Source organism: Pristiophorus japonicus, chromosome 23, assembly GCF_044704955.1.
Source record: "Pristiophorus japonicus isolate sPriJap1 chromosome 23, sPriJap1.hap1, whole genome shotgun sequence".
Taxonomy (NCBI): Eukaryota; Metazoa; Chordata; class Chondrichthyes; family Pristiophoridae; genus Pristiophorus; species Pristiophorus japonicus.
Genome location: NC_091999.1, coordinates 17,756,813 through 17,778,083, shown reverse-complemented (window position 1 = coordinate 17,778,083; position 21,271 = coordinate 17,756,813). Strand labels below are relative to the sequence as shown.

The 21,271-nt window shown below is 44.5% G+C and overlaps 1 pseudogene; it reads left to right on the top strand.

The window, feature by feature from the left end:
- The window catches only part of LOC139235414 (oocyte zinc finger protein XlCOF6.1-like), a 54,382-nt pseudogene extending 33,995 nt beyond the window's left edge, over window positions 1–20,387 (top strand).
- Window positions 20,388–21,271: the final 884 nt, after the last annotated feature.

The window sequence follows — 21,271 nt, the reverse complement described above, 5'->3', positions numbered from 1 at the left end:
AGGGTTCACAGTCTAAGGATAAGGGGTAAGCCATTTAGGACCGAGATGAGAAGAAATGTCTTCACCCAGAGCGTGGTGAACCTGTGGAATTCTCTACCACAGTAAGTTGTTGTGGCCAATTCACTAAATATACTCAAAAATGTGTTAGATGTAGTCCTTACTACTTTGGGGATAAAGGTGTAAAGCAAGAAAACAGGAATGGGGTACTGAAGTTACATGTTCAGCCATGAACTCACTGAATGGTGGTGCAGGCTCGAAGGGCCGAATGGCCTACTCCTGCACCTATTTTCTATGTTTCTATGTTACTATTCCCCTGCCGAGGAGATTGCTGCACCAGATGGAGGGGCAACATTTGGGACATTGATTCCCCACCAATTCCGATTCCCCTTCTTTCTGGTGGATAATGGAGGGGCCGCTGTGTGTAATGTACAAGTCAGTAAGCATTGTCAGCAAGGATTAATCAGCACTTTCTCATTGGAGATGTGCATCAGTGAAACCTTTCAGACACTGAATTCAGAACAGACAATTCTCTTTTCTATGGAACATTCTTTCCTCTCTTGTTCCCCCAAACCTGTAAATCCCCATCCCACACACTCTCCTTCCTCCCTGTGCTGAATTCCAAACCCATCGCACCATCTCCGACGTTTCTTTCCTGCACTCCCAGTTTTCTCCTTCCCTCTGCTCTGGATGGGTTCAGTTCTTCACCCGCTGTGTGCAGAGTGAGAATAAAATCAATGAGTCAATGGTTTTATCTCATGGTCACTGGGACACGAAATCCCTGCCCACTCTTCATTCCAGTACCAAGATGGCCGCACTGCGAGGGGAACCATTCGCTCTTTCCTTCACCAAGATGGCTGTCCGTAACGGGCCTGTCACCAATAAAAATCCTCACGTGCGCCGTCGGATGGAACATAGACCGGGCCGCTGGTTCACTTTCAGGCCTTGAGGCTGTTCTCCAACTTTATAAATCGTGCGGTGCGGCCTACCCGCAGTTTATTAATCACCCGCTCCCGCCCGCCCACACTATTTTGCTTGTGTTTTATTGCCCGCGTTGCTCAATATCCAAATCTGGAAACACAGAATGAGCAATTCAGATCTCATTGAAAGCTAAATGATTCTGAGGGGGGTTGACATGTTGGATGCTGAGAGGTTCTTTCCCCTGGCTGGAGAGTCTACATCTAGAGGGCATAGTTTCAGGATAAGTGGCGGGCCATTTAAGACAGAGAAGAGGATGAATTCCAACATTCAGAGCATTGTGAATCTTTGAAATTCTCAATCCAAAGGCCTGTGGATGTTGAGTTGTTGAGTGTATTCAAGGCTGAGACAGATAGATGTTTGGACTGTAGGATAATCAAGGGATATGGGGATATTGCAGCAAAGTGGAGTTGAGGTAGATGATCAACCATGATCTTATTGAATGGCGGAGCAGGCTCGAGGTACCGTCTGGCCTACTCCTATTCCTAATTCTTATGTTCTTATATAACTTCACACCTTCCCAATAAAACCTCCTCAGAATTGAAAACGCTAATTGTGTCCTTTGTCGCTTAACTCCCCCTGATCTCTTGGCCCTCTTGTGGTTTGCTCTGAGAAACTCCTCTGGGTGACCGTCACTGGGAAAATGTAAGTTGTTGTGTGTGGAATTATATAATCATGTTTAAAAAACTCTGGCGCCTGCAGTATAGGAATAGTGCAATCAAGCAGACGCAACCTGGATTCATGAAGGAGAAATCATGTTGAACTAATTTACTGGAATTCTTTGAGGATATAACGAGCATGGTGGATAGAGGTGTACCGATGCATGCGGTGTATTTAGATTTCCAAAAGGCATTCGATAAGTTGGCACACAAAAGGTTACTGCAGAAGATAAAGGCACGTGGAGTCAGAGGAAATGTATTAGCATGGATCGAGAATTGGCTGGTGAACAGAAAGCAGCGAGTCGGGATAATTGTGTCCTTTTCGAGATAATTGTGTCCTTTTCGAGTTGGAAGTCGATGGTTAGTGGTGTGCCACAGGGATCGGTGCTGGGACCACAACTGTTTACAATATACATAGATGACCTGGAAGAGGGGACAGAGTGTAGTGTAACAAAATGTGCAGAAGACACAAAGATTAGTTGGAAAGTGGGTTGTGTAGAGGACACATGAGAGGCTGCAAAGAGATTTAGATAGGTTAAGCGAATGGGCTAATGTTTGGCAGATGGAATATAACGTCGGAAAATGTGAGATCATCCACCTTGGGAAAAAAACAGTAAAAGGGAATATTATTTGAACGGGGAGAAATTACAACATGCTGCGATGCAAAGGGATCTGGGGGTCCTTGTGCATGAATCCCAAAAAGTTAGTTTGCAGGTGCAGCAGGTAATCAGGAAGGCGAATGGAATGTTGGCCTTCATTGCGAGCGGGATGGAGTACAAAAGCAGCGAGGTCCTGCTGCAACTGTACAGAGTATTAGTGAGACCTGGAGCACTGCGTGTAGTTTTGGTCACCTTACTTAAGGAAGGATATACTAGCTTTGGAGGGGGTACAGAGACGATTCACTAGGCTGATTCTGGAGATGAGAGGGTTACCTTATGATGATAGATTGAGTAGACTGGGTCTTTACTCGTTGGAGTTCAGAAGGATGAGGGCTGATCGTTTTGAAACATTTAAAATAATGAAAGGGAGAGACAAGATAGAGGCAGAGTGGTTGTTTCCACTGGTCAGGGAGATTAGAACTAGGGGGCACAGCCTCATAATACGGGGGAGCCAATTTAAAACCGAGCTGAGAAGTAATTTCTTCTCGCAGTGGGTTGTGAATCTGTGGAATTCTCTGCCCAAGGAAGCAGTTGAGGCTATCTCATTGAATGTATTCAAATCTCAGATAGATAGATTTTTAACCAATAAGGGAATAAGGATTACGGGGAGCGGGCGAGTAAGTGGAGCTGAGTCCACGGCCAGATCAGCCATGATCTTGTTGAATGGCAGAGCAGGCTCGAGGGGCTCGTTGGCCTACTCCTGTTCCAATTTCTTCTGTTCTTTTGTTCTTATGTTCAGTTGATGTTTATGATCAGCAGGTGGCGACAGTGAGTTTATTGAAACAGGAATCATGCAGAGGCTGCTGTTGCTGAGCAGATGCGTCACAGTCTGCATGGTCAGAACAAGTTATATAATTGTTATCAATCAATAATTACAAATACACAGAATTCTGCTCAGTCTAATTTTAAAAGATCATTCGTCCTTATCATTAATCTGATAGAACAATAGAGATTGAATTAATTTCAAACCAGACTTTGGGATGTATATCAAGGCCGTGAAGATGGTGCAGAAAAGATTTACTAGAATTCTGCCAGGAATGTGATATTTCAGTCATGCAGAGACGAGGAAAACTGGAATTGAGCAGAGAAGGTTAAAGGATGATTTAATAAAAATGATTAAAACGAAGAAAAGTTGTGACAGAATCATTGAGGTTTACGACACAGAGGGAGGTCTTTGTGCCCATCATGTCCGTGGCGGCCGAAATACAACGATGCGGCCGAATCACACTTTCCATTGGTCCATAGCTTTGTATGTTATGGCACCTCAAGTGCATATGCAGGTACTTTTTCAATGATATGAGGATTTCTGCCTGTACCTCCCTTTTTGGCAGTGAGTTCCAGACCTCCTCCATCCGCTCGAATCGTTCCAGCAATTACTTTACATCTATTTTCCCAGGTTATTGACCACTCTGCTCAGGGAAATAGTTCCTTCCTTGCAACTCTATCTCGGCCCCTTATACTAGAAACATAGAAACGTAGAAATTTACAGCGCTGATGGAGGCCATTTCGGTCCATCGTGTCCACGCCGATTGACAAAGAGCTGCACAGGCCTTGGTCAGCAATCCTAAAATTTACATATAAACCTATGAAGAATGATCGAAAGGCAAAGAGCACCCAGCCCAACCCGTCCGTCCCACACAACTGTGACACCTCTTATACTAAAACATTCTACACTCCACCTCAACAGGAGCCATGTGATCTCAAAACCAGAGGCAAAAAACAGAAAAAATCCTAGGCCAATTTAGGGAGAAAAAATCTGGGAAAATTACTCTCTGACCCATCCAAGTGATCGAAATTATTCGGAGAGATCACCCTGGCCGAATTCTGTTCCCCACAGTACTTACGATTATATCTGCTCCGTCCAACAAAAGGTCGTCCAGTCTACTCCCAGCTATCAGCTCTCGGTCTGTAACCTTTAAGTTCCCATCCAATCATCTCTTAAAAGTGGAGAGGTTATCTGCATTCACCACTCTTCCAGGCATAGAGTTCCCGATCCCCAGAACCCTTTATGTAAAGAAACCCCCCTTTCAAATTCCCTCTGAACATTCCACCAACCATCTAAAAAGTATGCCTCCTCGTAATAGATTGCTCCATCAATGGAAATAGGCCCTTACTATCCACTATGTCCAGGCCCCTCAATATTTTGTACACTTCAATGAGGTCTCCACTCAACATTCTCTGTTTCAATGAGAACAAATCCAGCCTATCCAATCTGTCCTCATAATTAAGATTCTCCATTCCAGGCAGCAAACTAGTAAATCTCACCTGCACCCTCTCCAGTGAAATCAGAAATCACGTCCTTCCTATAACATAGCTATCAGAACTGCACATAGTACTCCAGCTGTGGCCTAACCAAAGTAGTATACACTTTAAGCATAACCTTCCTGCTCTTATATTCTATGCCTTGGCCAATAAAGGCAAGCATTCCATATGCATTATTGACCACCTTATCCACTTGGCCTGCTACTTTCAGGGGTCTGTGACAAGCACTCCATGGTCCCTTTGTTCATCTACACTATTAAGTGGCCTACCGCTTAATGTGTATACCCTTTCCTTATTAGCTCTCCCAAAATGCATCACTTCACACTTCTCTGAAATAAATTCCATTTGCTACTGCTCTGCCCACCTGACCAGTAGATTGATATCCTCCTGCAGCACATGACTTTCCTGTTCATTATCAACCACACAGCCAATTTTCGTGTCGTCTGCAAAATTCTTAATCATACTCCCTATATTCAAATTTAATCGTTGATGGTGTAGTGTATGGAGAAAGAGTCTGACTGAACACTGTTAGCTCAAAAGTAAAGTGTGAACTTAATCTTTTATTGCAGGTCTCCAGAATGCTTCTCCAACCTGTGAAGCCTTCTTAAATACCTGCGTTCCCAAGGAATTATGGGATCCCTTGGGACTCCGGGGAATGAGCCCTCTGGTGGTTGTACAGTATAGATACAAGTCCACAAATATAACAACACTCCCGCCCAAAGTCAATCGGGTAACTATTTACAATGTGAGTCGATCTGGGTCCCTTTTTGCCCTGGTTGATCATCTCGATGTGAAAGCTGGTGTTGTTGCTGTTGAATCATTTGTTGGGCCCTCGCTGGGCTCTGTGCAGCTGGCCTTGCTGGGCTGCCTAGTGTGTTGGGCTCTGCAGGGCTAGTGTGGATGATGGGTTCTGCTTCGTGGTCAACCGTGGTGTCATTTGTCACTGGCGTATATGTTAGGGGTCTACAAATGTAGGGTCCAAGGTGGGTTGCTCAGGGGAGTCCATGAATGTGAGTTTGGTTTGGTCCAAGTGTTTCCGGTGAATGAGTCCATTTGAAAGTTTGACCCGAAAAACACTGCTCCCCTCTTTGGCCACGACAGTTACGGAAAGCCACTTGGGACCTTGTCCATAATGTAATACCAATACAGGATCATTGACTTCAATCTCGCGTGACACATTTCCACTATCATGGTTTGCACATTGTTGAAGCCGCCTGCTCTCTACTTCTTCATGTAGATCAGGGTGAACAAACGAGAGCCTTGTCTTAAGTGCTCTTTTCATGAGGAGTTCAGCAGGTGGGATCCCAGTGAGTGAGTGGGGTCGCGTGCAGTCGCTAAGCAGGACTCGGGATAGGCGAGTCTGCAGTGAGCCTTCAGTTACCCTCTTCAAGCCTTGCTTGATGGTTTGCACTGCTCTCTCTGCCTGACCATTGGACGCTGGTTTAAACGTGGCAGATGTGACATGTTTGATCCCGTTACTCAGCACTGGTAAAACATGGCCCGCTGTCGCTCACCAGAACATTGGGTAAGCCGTGAGTGGCAAACATGTCCTGCAGGCTTTCAGTTGTGGCAGCGGACATGCTAGCCGACATTATCTCACATTCAATCCACTTGGAGTACACATCTACAACCACAGGGAACATTTTAACCAAGAACAGGCCTGCGTAGTCGACGTGTACCCTAGACCACGGTTTGGAGGGCCAAGACCATAAACTTAGCGGCGCATCCCTGGGTACATTGCTTAACTGCGAGCATGTACTACATCTGTGAACTCAGGATTCTAAATCCGCATCGATACCGGGCCACCACACGTGAGATCTGGCTATCGCTTTCATCATTATGATGCCTGGGTGGGTACTGTGAAGGTCATTGATGAAGGTGTCTCTGTCCTTCTTCGGGACCACTACTCGATTGCCCCACAGAAGGCAGTCTGCCTGTATAGACATTTCATCTTCGCGCTGCTGGAATGGGTTTATCTCTTCCTGCATTTCCACTGGGACACTGGACCAGCTCCCGTGAAGCACACAGCTTTTGACTAGAGATAATACGGGTTCCTGGCTTGTCCAGGTTTTGATCTGCTGGGCAGTGACGGGTGATTGCTCACTCTCAAATGCTTCCATTACCATGGCTGGATCTGCAGGCTGCATCATTTCCACCCCCGTGATGGGCAACGGCACCTACTGAGATCATCGGCGCAGTTTTCATGGCGTAATTGTATGCGGACAACGTGAGCGCCCATCTCTGGATGCGGGCCGATGCGTTGGTATTTATCCCATTACTCTCGGAAACCAGGGATATAAGTGGCTTATGGGCAGTTTCCAATTCGAATTTTAGCCCAGACATGTGTTGATGCTTTTTTTTTACCATTGACACACGCTAACGCTTCCTTTTTAATCATGCTGTAGCCTCTCTCGGCCTTAGACAGACTTCTGGATGCATAAGCAACCATTTGCAGTTTCCCGAAATCATTAGCTTGTTGCAATACACACCCGATGCCATATGACGACGCATCACATGCTAGTACCAAATGCTTACATGGATCAAACAACACAAACAATTTGTTTGAGCACAATAATTTTCTCGCTTTTACGAAAGCATTTTCTTGGCTTTTTCCCCAAACCCATTCGCCCCCTTTTCGTAGGAAGAACTGTAGGAGTTTTAGCAGTGTGGTGAGACCTGGTAGGAAGTTATCAAAGTAGTTCAAGAGTCCCAAGAACGACCGCAGTTCGGTCACGTTCTGTGGGCTCGGTGCATTCTCGATTGCAGTCACTTCGAGCGTTTTAACCTGAGCCCCACACGGTTGAGTCGACGAAGAACCTCCTCCAGGTTCTGCAGGTGCTCGACTGTGATCCAACCTGTGACCAAGATTTCGTCCTGGAAGACCATGGTTTGCGGGACCGACTTCAGTAAACTTTCCATGTTTCTCTGGAATATTGTCGCCGCTGATTAAATTCCAAATGGACATCTGTTATAAACAAAAAGACCTTTGTGCGTGTTGATGCAGGTGAGGGCCTTCGATGATTCCTCCAGTACCTGCATCATGTAGGCTGAAGTCAGATCCAGCTTCGTGAACATCTTTCCTGCCGCCAGCATTGCAAAGAGGTCGTCGGCTTTTGGTAGTGGTATTGGTCCTGCAGGGCGAAACGATTGATAGTTACTTTGTAATCACCATAGATTCTGACGGTGCCATCCCCCTTGAGGACTGGGACAATAGGACTGGCCCACGCACTGAACTCGATCGATGAAATGATGCCCTCTCTTTGTGGCCGGTCTAGTTCGATCTCTCCCCTTTCTCTCATTATGTACGGTACTTCTCTCGACTTGTGATGGATGGGTCGCGCCCCCAGAATTAGGTGGATCTGCATTTTTGCTCCTTGGAATTTCCCGAAGCCCGGTTCGAACAACGAAGGATATTTGTTTAAGACCTGGGCACAGGAAGTGTCGTCAGCGGGTGATAGCGCTCGGATGTCGTCCGAGTTCCAGCATATCTTTCCAAGCCAGCTCCTGCCGAGCAGCGTGGTACCATCGCCAGAGTGGTAGCTTGTGCACCGCTCAATCGTTAGAAACCTTTACGGTAGCACTGCCGATTACAGGAATCAGTTCTTTTGTGTATGTTCTTAGTTTCCTGCGAATTAGAGTTAAGACTAGCCTTGAGGCCTTGTTGCACCACAACCTTTCAAAAGTCTTTTTGCCCATAATGCACTGGCTTGCACCCGCGTCCAGCTTCCTTGACACCGGGAGTCCATTTAGTTCAACATTCAGCGTTATCAGGGGACAATTCGTGGTGAATTTGTGCACCTCATGTACCTCTGCCTCCTCTATCTGAAGCTCTGCTTCGTCATGATCCTCCTCTGTAACCTGGTGGTTTGCAGGTTTAACAGGCTGAGCAGCTCACCTGCACACTCGTCGGAGGTGTCCCATTATTCCACAGCCCTTGCAAACTTATCCTTTGAATCGGCATGAATGGAAACGATGATCACCCCCGCAGTGCCACAAGGTGTTAATGGCCTTGCATTCATCACCCTTGATGTTAGGCTCTGAGACATCTGCCGACATGTAGCTGCAGGTATGTGTGACCTGTCCTGTACGTTCCGTTTCGAAAACAACGTGACTTTGTTCATCATACTTGTAGCAGCACTAACTGTATCTCGTCGCCAGTTTAGTGTATGGAGAAAGAGTCAGACTGAACACTGTGAGCTCAAAATGAAGTGTGACCTTAGTCTTTTATTGCACAGTGCCCCTCCAACCTGTGAAGCCTTCTTAAATACCTGTGTTTCCAAGGGATTATGGGATCCCTTGGGACTCCGTGAAATGAGCTCTTTGGTGGCTGTACAGAGTAAATACAAGTCCACATATAAAACAGATATATACCACAAAAACCAAGGGACCGAGTACTGAGCCCAGCGGAAACCCACTGGAAACATCTTTCCAGTCAAATGAAATCCATCAATCATTACCCTTTGCTTCCTACCTCCAAGCCAATTTTGCATACAACTTGCCACTTTGCCCTGAATTGCCATACTCTTTATACTTCATTGCATTTTTTGAGGAGGTAACCAAAAGGGTCGATCTTCCCTTAAGAAATCCGTGCTGACTGTTCCTAACTAATCCTTGCCTTCCAAGTGTAGATTCATCCTGTCTTTTAGGACTTTTTTCCAATAATTTTCCTTCCACAATAATCTTGTACACGTCAATTAAATCTCCCCTCAGCCTCTTCTGTTTCAAACGAAACAACTCCAGCCTGTCCAATCTTTCCTCATGGCAAATATTCTCCAGTCCTGGCAACATCCTCTTCAATCTCCTCTGTACCCTCTATAGTGCAATCACATCTTTCCTGTAATGTGGTGACCAGAACTGCACACTGTGGCCGAACTAGTGTTTTATATTGTTAATCCCTAATCACGCTGCTCTTATATTCTATGCCATGACCACTAAAGGCACGTATTCTGTATTCCTTTTTAAAACACCATATCTATCTAGCCTGCTACTTTCAGGGATCTGTGAACCTGTACTCCAAGGTCCTCGAAAACTGGGGCAGTTTGGGTCTCCTTATCTAAGGAAGGATATACTTGCCTTGGTGGTGGTGCAACTGAGGGTCACTAGATTGAATCCTAGGATGAGAGAGAGCTGTCTTATGATGAGAGATTGTACAGAATGGGCCTAAGCTCTCTGCAGTTTAAAAGAATGAGTGGTGCTCTCATTGAAAGATACAGGATTCCGAAGGGGATTGACAGGTTAGATGCTGAGAGGTTGTTTCCCCTGGCTGGAGAGTCTACATCGAGAGGGTATAGTTTCAGGATAAGGGGCGGGCCAATTAAGTCAGAGAAGAGGATGAATTCCATCACTCAGAGCGTTGTGAAGCTTTGAAATTCTCAATCCAAAGGACTGTGGATGCTGAGTCGTTGAGTATATTCAAGGCTGAGATAGATATATTTTTGGACTGTTGGAGAATCAAGGGATATGGGGATAATGCAGCAAGGTGGAGTTGAGGTTGATGATCAGCCATGATCTTATTGAATGATGGAGCAGGCTCGTGGGGCAGTATGGCCTAATCCTGCTCCTAAATCTTATGTTCCATACAATTTCACACCCTCCCAAGAAAACCCCCTCAGAATTGATAACACGAATTGTGTCCTTTCCCCCTGATCTCTTAACCCTCTTGTGGCTTGCTCTGAGAAACACCTCTGGATGAACGTCACTGGGAAAATGTAAGTTGTTGTGTGTAGAATTAATAATCATGTTTAAAATCTCTGGCCCCTGCAGTAGATGTTTATCACCAGCAGAGGGCGAAAAAGAGCTTATTGAATCTTTATTCATGCAGAGGCTGCTGTTGCTGAGCAGATAAGTCACAATCTGCATTGTTAGAACAAGTTATATAATTGTTATCAATCAATAATTACTAATACTGAGATTATTGCTCAGTCCAATTTTAAGAGAACATGCATACTTAGAATGAATCTGGTGGAACAATAGAGATTGAATTAATTTCAATCCAGACTTTGGAAAGTATTTCAAGGCCTTAAGATGGTGCAGAAGAGAATAACTAGAATTCTGACATGAATGAGGTATTTCAGTTATGCAGAGACTAGGGAAAATGGGATTGATCAGAGAAGGTTGAAGAATGATATAATAGAGGTGATTAAAATGATGAAAGGTTGTGACAGAATCATAGATGTTTACAACACAGAGGACGGCAATTGCACCCATCGTGTCTCTGCCTCCCGAGAAACAGCCATCCGGCCTAATCGCACTTTCCAGCTCTTGGTCCATAGCCCTTTAGGTTACGGCACCTCACGTGCATATCCAGGTATTTTTCAATGAGATGAGGGTTTCTGCCTGTACCTCCCTTTCAGGCAGTGAGTTCCAGACTCCTACCACCTTCTGGATGAAAAGTATTTCTCCCCGATCCCTTATAAGCCTTCTACTAATTACTTTACATCCATTCTCCCTGGTTATTGACGACTCTGCTGAGCGAAATAGCTCCTTCCTATCCACTCTATCTCGGCCCTATATAATCTTGAACATGTCAATTAAATCTCCCCTCAGCCTGCTGTGTTCCAAAGAAAACAACTCCAGCCTATCCAATCTTTCCCCATAGATAACATTCTCCAGTCCAGGCGACATCCTCGTTCATCTCCTCTATACCCTCTCTAGTGCAATCACATCTTTCCTATAATGTGGTGACCAGAACTGAATGCCTTACTAGTGGCCTTACTAGTGTTTTATGGATTTAATGCATAACCTCTCTTCTCTTATATTCTATGCCACGACTAATAAAGGCACGTGTTCTTTTTTAACCACCTTATCTACCTGTCCTGCTACCTTCATGGATCTTTGGACCTGCACTCCAGAGTCGTGGAGCATTGGGCCGTTTGTGTCTCATTACCTAAGGAAATATATACTTGCCTTACTGGTCGTGCAACGGAGGTTCACTAGATTGAATCCTGGGATGAGAGATATGTTTTATGATGAGAGATTGTATAGAATGAGCCTATGCTCTCTGCAGTGTAGAAGAATGAGAGATGCTCTCATTGAAAGGTGCAATATTCTGAAGAGTAATGACAGGGTAGATGCGGAGAGGTTGTTTCCCCTGGCTGGAGAGTCTAGAACGAGAGGGCATTGTTTCAGGATAAGGGGTCGTCCATTTAAGACAGAGAAGAGGATGAATTTCTTCACTCAGAGGGTTGTGAGTCTTTGAAATTCTCAATCCAAAGGACTGTGGATGCTGAGTCGTTGAGTATATTCAAGGCTGAGATAGATAGATTTTTGGACTGTAGGAGAATCAAGGGATATGGGGATAATGCAGCAAAGTGGAGTTGAGGTCAATGATAAACCATGATCTTATTGAATGGCGGAGCAGGCTCGAGGGGCCGTATGGCCGACTCCTGCTCCTAAATCTTATGTTCTTATATAACTTCACACCTTCCCATGAAAACCTCCTCAGAATTGATAACACGAATTGTGTCCTTTCTACCTTAACTCCCCCTCATCTCTTGGCCCTCTTGTGGTTTGCTCTGAGAAACTCCTCTGGGCTAACGTCACTTGGAAAATGCAAGTTGTTGTATGTGGAAATGAATAAACATATTTAAAAAACTATGGCGCCTGCAGTAGTTGTACATGATTAGCAGGTGGCGAGAGTGAGCTTATTGAAACAGGAAACGTGCAGAGGCTGCTGTTGCTGAGCAGACAAGTCACCATCTGCATTGTCAGAACAAGTTATATCGTCTTTATCAATTAATAATTCCTAATACTCAGATTACTGCTCAGTCCAATTTTAAGAGAGCAAGAATCCTTATAATTGATCTAATGGAACAATAGAGATTGAATTAATTTCAGTCCAGACTTTGGGAAATATGTCATGGCCTTGAAGACGGTGCAGAACAGATTAAAAACAGAAACATAGAAAATAGGTGCAGGAGTAGGCCTTTCGGCCCTTCGAGCCTGCACCACCATTCAATAAGATCATGGCTGATCGTTCACCTCAGTACTCCTTTCCTGCTTTCTCTCCATACCTCTTGAGTCCCTTAGCTGTAAGGGTCATATCTAACCCCCTCTTGAATATATCCAATGAACTGGCATCAACAACTCTCTGCGGCAGGGAATTCCACAGGTTAACAACTCTCTGAGTGAAGAAATTTTTCCTCAGCTCAGTCCTAAATGGCTTACCCCTTATCCTAAGACTTTGTCCCCTGGTTCTGGACTTCCCCAACATCGGGAACATTCTACCCGCATCTAACCTGTCCCATCCCTTCAGAATTGGGGCAACTTCATGCCCTAAAATTGCTTCACAGGAGCGTTATCAAACAAATTGTGGCACCGAGCCACAGAATGAGATATTGGGACAGGTGATCAAAAGCTTGGTCAAAGAGATAGGTTTTACGGAGCGTCTTAAAGAAGGGAAGACAGATGAAGAGTGTTAGGGAGGGAATTCCAGAGCTTAGGGCCTTGGCAGCTGAAGGCACGGCGATGGTGGGGTGATTCAAATCACGGATGCTCAAGAGTCAAATATAGGAGGAGCGCGGAGCTCCTTGGAGGGTTGTGGGGCATAACACAGCGGTTCCTACATGGAGCTTCAGCACGGCAAGCGAGCAGAGGAAACATTTCAAGGACACCCAAAAGGCCCCCTTGACAAAGTGTAACATCCCCACCAGCACCTAGAACTCTCTGGCCAAAGACCACCCTAAGTGGAGGAAGAGCATTCGGGAGGGCGCTGAGTACCTCGAGTCTCATCGCCGAGAGCATGTAGAAACCAAGCGTGGACAGCAGAAAGAGCATGCGGCAAACCAGACTCCTTACCCACCCTTTCCTTCAACCACTGTCTGACCACCTGCGACAGAGACTGTAGGTCCCGCATCGGACTTTCCAGTCACCCGAGAACTCACTTTTAGAGTGGAAGCAAGTCATTCTCGACTAAAATTCTACCAGGAATGAGGTATTTCAGTTATGCAGAGACTAGAGAAATTGGGATTGAGCAGGGAAGGTTAAAGGTTGATTTAATAGAGGTGATTAAAATGCTGAAAGGTGGCGATAGAATCATAGACGTTTACATCACATGAGACCCTGTCTCAGTTTATATTCCACTAGACCCAGTCTCTGGTTTAATACACTAGACCTTGACTCTGTTTATATTCTACTAGACCCTGTCTCTCTTTATAATACACTAGACCCTGTCTCTGTTTATTTTACACTAGGCCCTGACACTGTTTATATTACACTAGACCCTGTCTCGGTTTATTTCACACTCGGCCCTGACACTGTTTATATTACACTAGACCCTGTCTCTGTTTATATTATACTAGACTCTATCACTGTTTATATTACACAACATCTTGTCTCTGTTTATATTACACTAGACTCTGTCTCTGTTAAAATTACACTGGGCCCTGTCTCAGTTATTACTGCCCTAGACCATGTGTGAAATATTTTACAGTATAACCTGCCCCTGTTCATATTGCACTCGACTTTGTCCTAGTTATTACTGCACGAGACCATGCATCTATTTATAATATGCAAGGCTGTGTCTTAGTTACATTTATTGAGGTGATTAAAATGATGAGAGGTGGTGATAGAATCATAGACGTTTACATTACACGAGACCCTGTCTCTGTTTACATTACGCTAAACACTCTCTCTCTGTTTATCTTACAAGAAAACCTGTCTCAGTTATTACTGCACTATAACATGACTCTGTTTATACAGTGTGCGGTAGCATAGTAGTTATGATACTGGACAAATCCACAGATCTAGAAGAATAATCTAGAGACGTGATTTCAAATCCAGCCACAACAGCTGGGCGAATTTAAATTCAGTTAAATGAATATAAAATTGGAATCATAAGCTAATATGAGTAATGCTGACCATGAAACTACCGGATTGTCCTTTAGGGAATGAAATCTGCCATCCTTACCCGATCTGGCCTATATGTGACTCACAGTAAGGGTCTCTTAAATGCCCTCTGGAATGACCCAGCAAGCCACTCAGTTGTATCAAACCGCTAGAACAAAGTCAGCACTGAGTACTTTCACCACACGCACTGCAGCGGTTCAAGAAGGCGGCTCAGCACCACCTTCTCAAGGGCAAGTAGGGATGGGCAATAAATGCTAGCCTTACCAGTGAAATCCAGAAGCCATGACGAATAAATAAAAATGATTACATTAGGCAGTACCTCAGTGATTACAGCAAAATTATATTTATTATACAGCAGTACCTGTCTCAGTTATTACTACACTATACCGTATCTCTGCTTATATTACACAAGGCCCTGTCTTTGTTTATATTACACTAGGCCATGTCTCTTTATATTATTCAAGACACTGTCTCTTTATATTACTCTAGACCCTGTCTCTGTTTATAATACACTAGACCCTGTCTCTGTTATTACTGCACTAGAACGTGTCTCTGTTTATATTACACTAGATCCTGTCTCAGTTATTACTGCACTAGAAGTTGTCTCTGTTTATATTACACTAGACCCTGTCTCTGTAAGATATAGAGACAGATGATAGATAGATACTGATAATCGTCAAGATATATATTTGCGTGTGTGAGAGAATGCAATTATTTTTTTTTCTTAGGAAAACATTTATTCTTGTTAACAGCTATCAGCAGCAGTGGGCAATGTTATAATGATCTGGTATTGTGACGGTAATATTTGTGTTGAGAGGATGGAGTGAATCTTGTAACAATCTCCCAGAGATGGACCGGGATTGAGGGACAGGACTGAAGGTGAGCAATTCACTGCACTTTGCATTACTTAGTGGCACTCTGTGTGTTAAATGTTACTAGTTCACACTTGTGTTGCCCTGTGCCAATTGCTCACAGTTTTTAATGTTAAGGATTGTTTTTCCTGCAGTATTTTCCATTCAGCTTTCACATGACCCACTGACTGTGTCAGGCAGAGCCTGGAACAGTGACCTCACAGCACCGCCGGATAGGCAGCCGCAGGTTCCTAATGTCCACTCAGTTCAACAGCTCTCAGTTTGTTGAGAGGAACATAAAAAACACACACAAGGTGTTTGCTATATAAGAACATAAGAACTAGGAGCAGGAGTTATCCATTCGGCCCCTCAAGCCTGCGCCGCCATTCAGTCAGCTTATGGCTGATCTGATATTGGCCTCAACTCTACTTTCCTGCCTGTACCCCTAACCCTTGACTCCTCTGTAGTTCAAGAATCCGTCTGTCTCAGCCTTGAATGTATTCAATGACCCAGCTTCTACAGCTTTCTGAGGTAGAGAATTTCTCAGATCCGCGACCCTCTGATAGAAGAAATTCCTCCTCATCTCCGTGATAAATGGGTGACCCCTTATTCTGAAACTGTGCCCCCTAGTTCCTGATTCCCCAACGAGGGGAAATATCCTCTCAGCATCTGCCCTGCCAAGACCCCTCAGAATCGTATATCCACCAATAAGATCACCTCATATTCTTCTAAACACCAATGAGTACAGGCCCAACCTGCTCAAAATTTCCTCATAAGGCAACACTTTCATTTCAGGAATTAACCTCATGAACCTTCTCTGAACTGCCTCCAATGCAAGTATGTACTTTCTTAAATAAGGAGACGACAACTGTACGCAGTACTCCAGGTGTGGTCTCACCAACACCCTGTGCAGTTGGAACAGGACTTCCCTACTTTTATACTCCATCCCCCTTGCAACAAAGCTCAACATACCATTTGCCTTCCTGATTACTTGCTGTACCTGCATGCTAACTGTTTGTGTTTCATGTACAAGGACACCAAAGTCCCTCTGTCGCGCAGCATTCTGTAGACTCTCTCCATTTAAACAATATTTCCCTTTTCTATTCTTCCTACCAAAGTTGATATCCTCACATTTTCCCACATTATACGCCAGCTGCCATTTTTTTTGTCCACTCACTCAGCTTGTCTATATCCCTTTGCAGACTCTTTGTGTTCTCTTCAAAACTTGCATTCCCACCCATCTTTGTATAATCAGCAAATTTGGCAACATTACATTGTCATTTAATCCAAGTCATTAATATAGATTGTAAATATTTGCGGCCCCAGCATTGATCCCTGTGTGACCTCACTAGTTACAGTTGCCAACCTGAAAATGACCATTTTATCCCAACCCTGTTTTCTGTTAGTTACCCCCAAAACCATGACCTCTTATCTTGCGTAGTAACATTTATGTGGCACCTTATTGAATGCCTTTTGGAAATCCAAATACACTCCATCTACCAGTTCCCCTTCATCCACCCTGCTCGTTATATCTCAAATAATTCTAATAAATTTATCAAACACGATTTCCCTTTCATAAAACCAAGCTTATGCTGCTTGATTGCAATTATGATTTTCTAAATATCCTGCTACGACTTAATATATTTAAGGTGGACTTCGATAGATTTTTGAATGACAAGGGTGTGAAGGGTTATGGGGAGCGGGCAGGGAGGTGGAGCTGAGCTAGCAACAGATCAGCCATGATCTTATTAAATGGCGGAGCGGGCACGAGGGGCCAAATAGACTGCTCCTGCTTCTATTTCTTATGTTCTTACGACACATCGGGCCTGCTCCGCCATTCAATAAGATGATGGCTGATCCGATCATGGATTGAGGTCCACTTCCCTGTCCACACCCCATAACCCCTTATTCCCTTATTGTTTAAGAAACTGTGTATTTCTGTCTTAAATTTATTCAATGTCCCGGCTTCCACAGCTCTCTGAGGCAGCGAATTCCACAGATTTACAGCTATCTGCGGGAAGAAATTCCTCTTCATCTCAGTTTTAAATGGGCTGCCTCTTATTCTAAGATCTTGCCCTTTAGTTCTAGTTTGACGGAAAAAAAATCAAAGATCAAGTTATTATTTAAATGAAGAAAAATTGCAAAGTGCCACAGTATAGCGGGACCTGGGGGCACTTGTGCAATAAACGCAGAAGATTAGTATGCAGGTAGAGCAAGTGATCATGAAGGCAATCGAATCTTGGTCTTTGTCGCAAAGTGAATGGACTATAAAAGCAGGGAAGGCTTGCTGCAGTTGTACAGGGTATTGGTGAGGCCACACCTAGAATACTGTGTGCAGATTTGGTTTCCATATTTACGACCGGATGAACTTGCTTTGGAGGCAGTTCAGAGGAGGTTCACAAGGTTGATTCCGGAGATGAGGGGTTGATTATCAGGAAAGGCTAAGTAGTTTGGGCCTCTACTCATTGGAGTTCAGAAGAATGAGAGGTGATCTTATCGAAACGTATAATATTATGGGGGGCTTGACATAGTAGATGCAGAGAGGATGTTTCCACTGATAGGGGAGACTAGAATTGGAACTAGCGGTTTTCAGTCAGAACTTAAAACTGACTGCAAAAGCTTATATCGATAGGTGAAGAGAAAGAAATTAGTTAAGACAAACGTAGATCCCTTGCAGTCAGATTCAGGTGAATTTATAATGGGGAACAAAGAAATGGCAGACCAGTTGAACAAATGCTTTGGTTCTGTCTTCAAGAAGGAAGACACAAATAACCTTCATGAAATACTGGGGGAACGAGGGTCTAGTGAGAAGGTTATTAGGTGGGAAATTGTGTTGGGAAATTGATGGTGTTGAAGGCCGATAAGTTCCCGGGGCCTGATAGTCTGCATCCTGGAGTACTTAAGGAAGTGGCCCTCGAAATAGTGGGTACATTGGTGATCATTTTCCAACAGTCTATCGACTTTGGATCAATTCCTATGGACTGGAGGGTAGCTAATGTAATGACACTTTTTAACAAAGTAGGGGAGAGAAAATGGGTAATTATGGACCGGTTAGCATGCCATCAGTAGTGGAGAAAATGTTGGAATGAATCATTAAAGATGAAATAGCAGCGCATTTGGAAAGCAGTGTCAGGATCGGTACAAGTCAGCATGGATTTAGGAAAGGGAAATCATGCTTGACAAATTTTCTAGAATTTTTTGAGGATGTAATAATAGAGTAGACAAGGAAGAAGCAGTGTATGTGGTACATTTGGAATTTCAAAAGGCTTTTGACAAGGTCCTACACAAGAGATTGGGGCGCAAAATTAAAGCACATGGTATTGGGGGTAATGTACTTACGTGGATAGAGAACTGGTTGGCAGACAGGAAGCAGAGAGTCGGAATAAATGGTCTTTTTCAGAATAGCAGGCAGTGACTAGTGGGGTGCTACAGGGCTCAGTGGTGGGACCCCAACAATTTACAATATACATCAATGAATTAGATGAAGGAATTGAGTGTAATATCTCCAAGTTTGCAGATGACACTAAGGTGGGTGGCGGTTTGAACTGTGAGGAGGTTGCTAAAAGACGACAGGGTGACTTGGACAGGTTAGGTAAGTGGGCAAGTGCATGGCAGATGCAGTATAATGTGGATAAATGTGACGTTATCCACTTTGGTGTCAAAAACACGAAGGCAGAATATCATCTGAATGGCGGGGGATTAGGAAAAGGGGAGTTGCAACGAGACCTGGGTGTCATGGTACGTCTGTCATTGAAAGATTGCATGTAGGTGCAGCAGGTGGTCAAGAAGGCAAATGGTACGTTGGCCTTCATAGCGAGGGGATTTGTGAATAGGAGCAGGGAGGTCTTACCGCAGTTGTACAGGGCCTTGGTGAGGCCTCACCTGGAATATTGTGTTCAGTTTTGTTCTCCTAATCTGAGGAAGGACATTTGGCTATTGAGGGAGTGCAGCGAAGCTTCACCAGACTGATTCCCGGGTTGACAGGACTGACATATGAGGAGAGACTGGATCGACTGAGCCTGTATTCACTGGAGTTCAGAAGGATGAGAGGAGATCTCATAGAAACATGTAAAATTCTGACGGGAATGCACAGGTTGAATGCAGGAAGAATGTTCCCGATGTTGGCGAAGTCCAGAACCAGGGGACAAAGTTCACGGATAAGGGGTAAGCCATTTCGGACAGAGATGAGGAGAAGCTTCTTCACTCAGAGAGTTGTTAACATGTGGAATTCTCGACCATAGAGAGTTGTTGATGCCAGTTCATTGGATATATTCAAGGGAAAGTTAGATATGTCCCTTACGGCTAAAGGGATCAAGGGGTATGGAGAGAAAGCAGGAACGGGATACTGAGGAGAATGATCAGCCATGATCTTATTGAATGGTAGTGCAGGCTCAAAGGGCCGAAATGCCTACTCCTGCACCTATTGTCTATGTTTCTATGTTTCTATACTTTTATAATAAGGGGCCGCCCATTTAAAACTGAGAAGAGGAGGAATTTTTTATCTCAGACGGTTGTAAATCTGTGAAATTCGCTATCTCAGAGAGCTGTGGAAGCTGGGTCACTGTATAAATTTCAGACCGGGATAGACAGTTTCTTAACTGATAAGGTAATAAAGGGGTTATGGAAAGCGGGGAGGGAAGTGGAGCTGAGTCCCTGATCGGAGCAGCTCTGATTATATTAAATGGTGGAGCAGGCTTGAGGGGCTACATGCCCTAGTCCTGCTACGTTTTCTTACGTTCTTATGTAATTGGCTATAGGTACAGGATCGAGAGGCAGACCATCCTCCTCGTGTTCCTATGCTCCTGTCTAATAGAGGAGGGGAGTGTGGTGTTACAAGAGAAGAAATGGGATCTGGTTTAAGAATAACATCGGGAAGAGATCACAACAGAAGCGAGGTCTGGTGTAAAAATAAAGGGGTGGAAGAGGACTGAAAGCTGAAAGTTGATGTGAACCTCTTTGTGGCCTTGAGAAAACCTGCGGACCCTTGGTATTAAATGGTGCAGCAGGCTCGAGGGCCCTTTTGACCTACAACTGCTCGTATTTCTTATGTTCTTATGTTTTTATTACAGGTGATGGATCCTGCAACAGGGTTACCGCCCGAGCGTGACGATGAAAATGACTCCCAGGGTTCTTAGTGTAACCGCAACAAAGGGAGTTTCTTGTGTTAAAGCAGTCGGTTCAGTACCTTCTCCAGAAGGGACAGAAACTCCACTGGGAGAACATACTGGATTATTTTGCCCCGTATTTCCATTCTAAAGCAAGGACGTTATTGCTAAAGGTTTATAAATCACAGGTTCGGCCCCAGCTGCAGTATTCGGCCCACTTCTGTAGTCTAAACTTTAATGTATGAAGCCTTGAAAGACTGATAAAGAGAGAAAGAGACGTAAAAAGAGGAGACACGAGATGGTGGGACATAAAAGCTGAGAAATAGAATCACAGAATGATACAGCACAACAAGAGGCCGTTCAGCCCATCGTGCCTGTGCCGGCTGTTTGAAAGAGCGATCCAATTAGTCCCCCACCCCTGCTCTTTCCCCATAGCCCTGTGATGTTCTCCCTTCATGTATCTGCCCAATTCCCATTCGAGAGTTATTACTGAATCTGCTTCCACCACCCTGTCAGGCAGTGCGTTCCATTTCACAACAACTCGCCGCGTAAAGAAAAACATCACCATATAAAATGAAAGGGAGCGAGTGACTATCTCCCGGCTTCAGAGAGCAGAGGGAGCTCAGTGACCGATCCACACACACCGCCAGTCATTTCCAGAATGGACACTCTGAACAACAGGCTCATTTGCAAATGTCACCGCAATGTGTGGCTCTGCACCGACTCCCTGTCCAGATATAGATCTCTTGTCAGATGTTTCCACCAGATTGCGGCCCATGTGTTTATTTACTGCTCAGAAGTGAGATGTGCGGTTTGGAGCCGGCAGCACAGAAACAGGAAGTTGTGTTGCCTGAGACTGAAATAACGTCAATTTGATGTTATCACCATGAACAGGCTTCCGGTCTGTGAGGGAG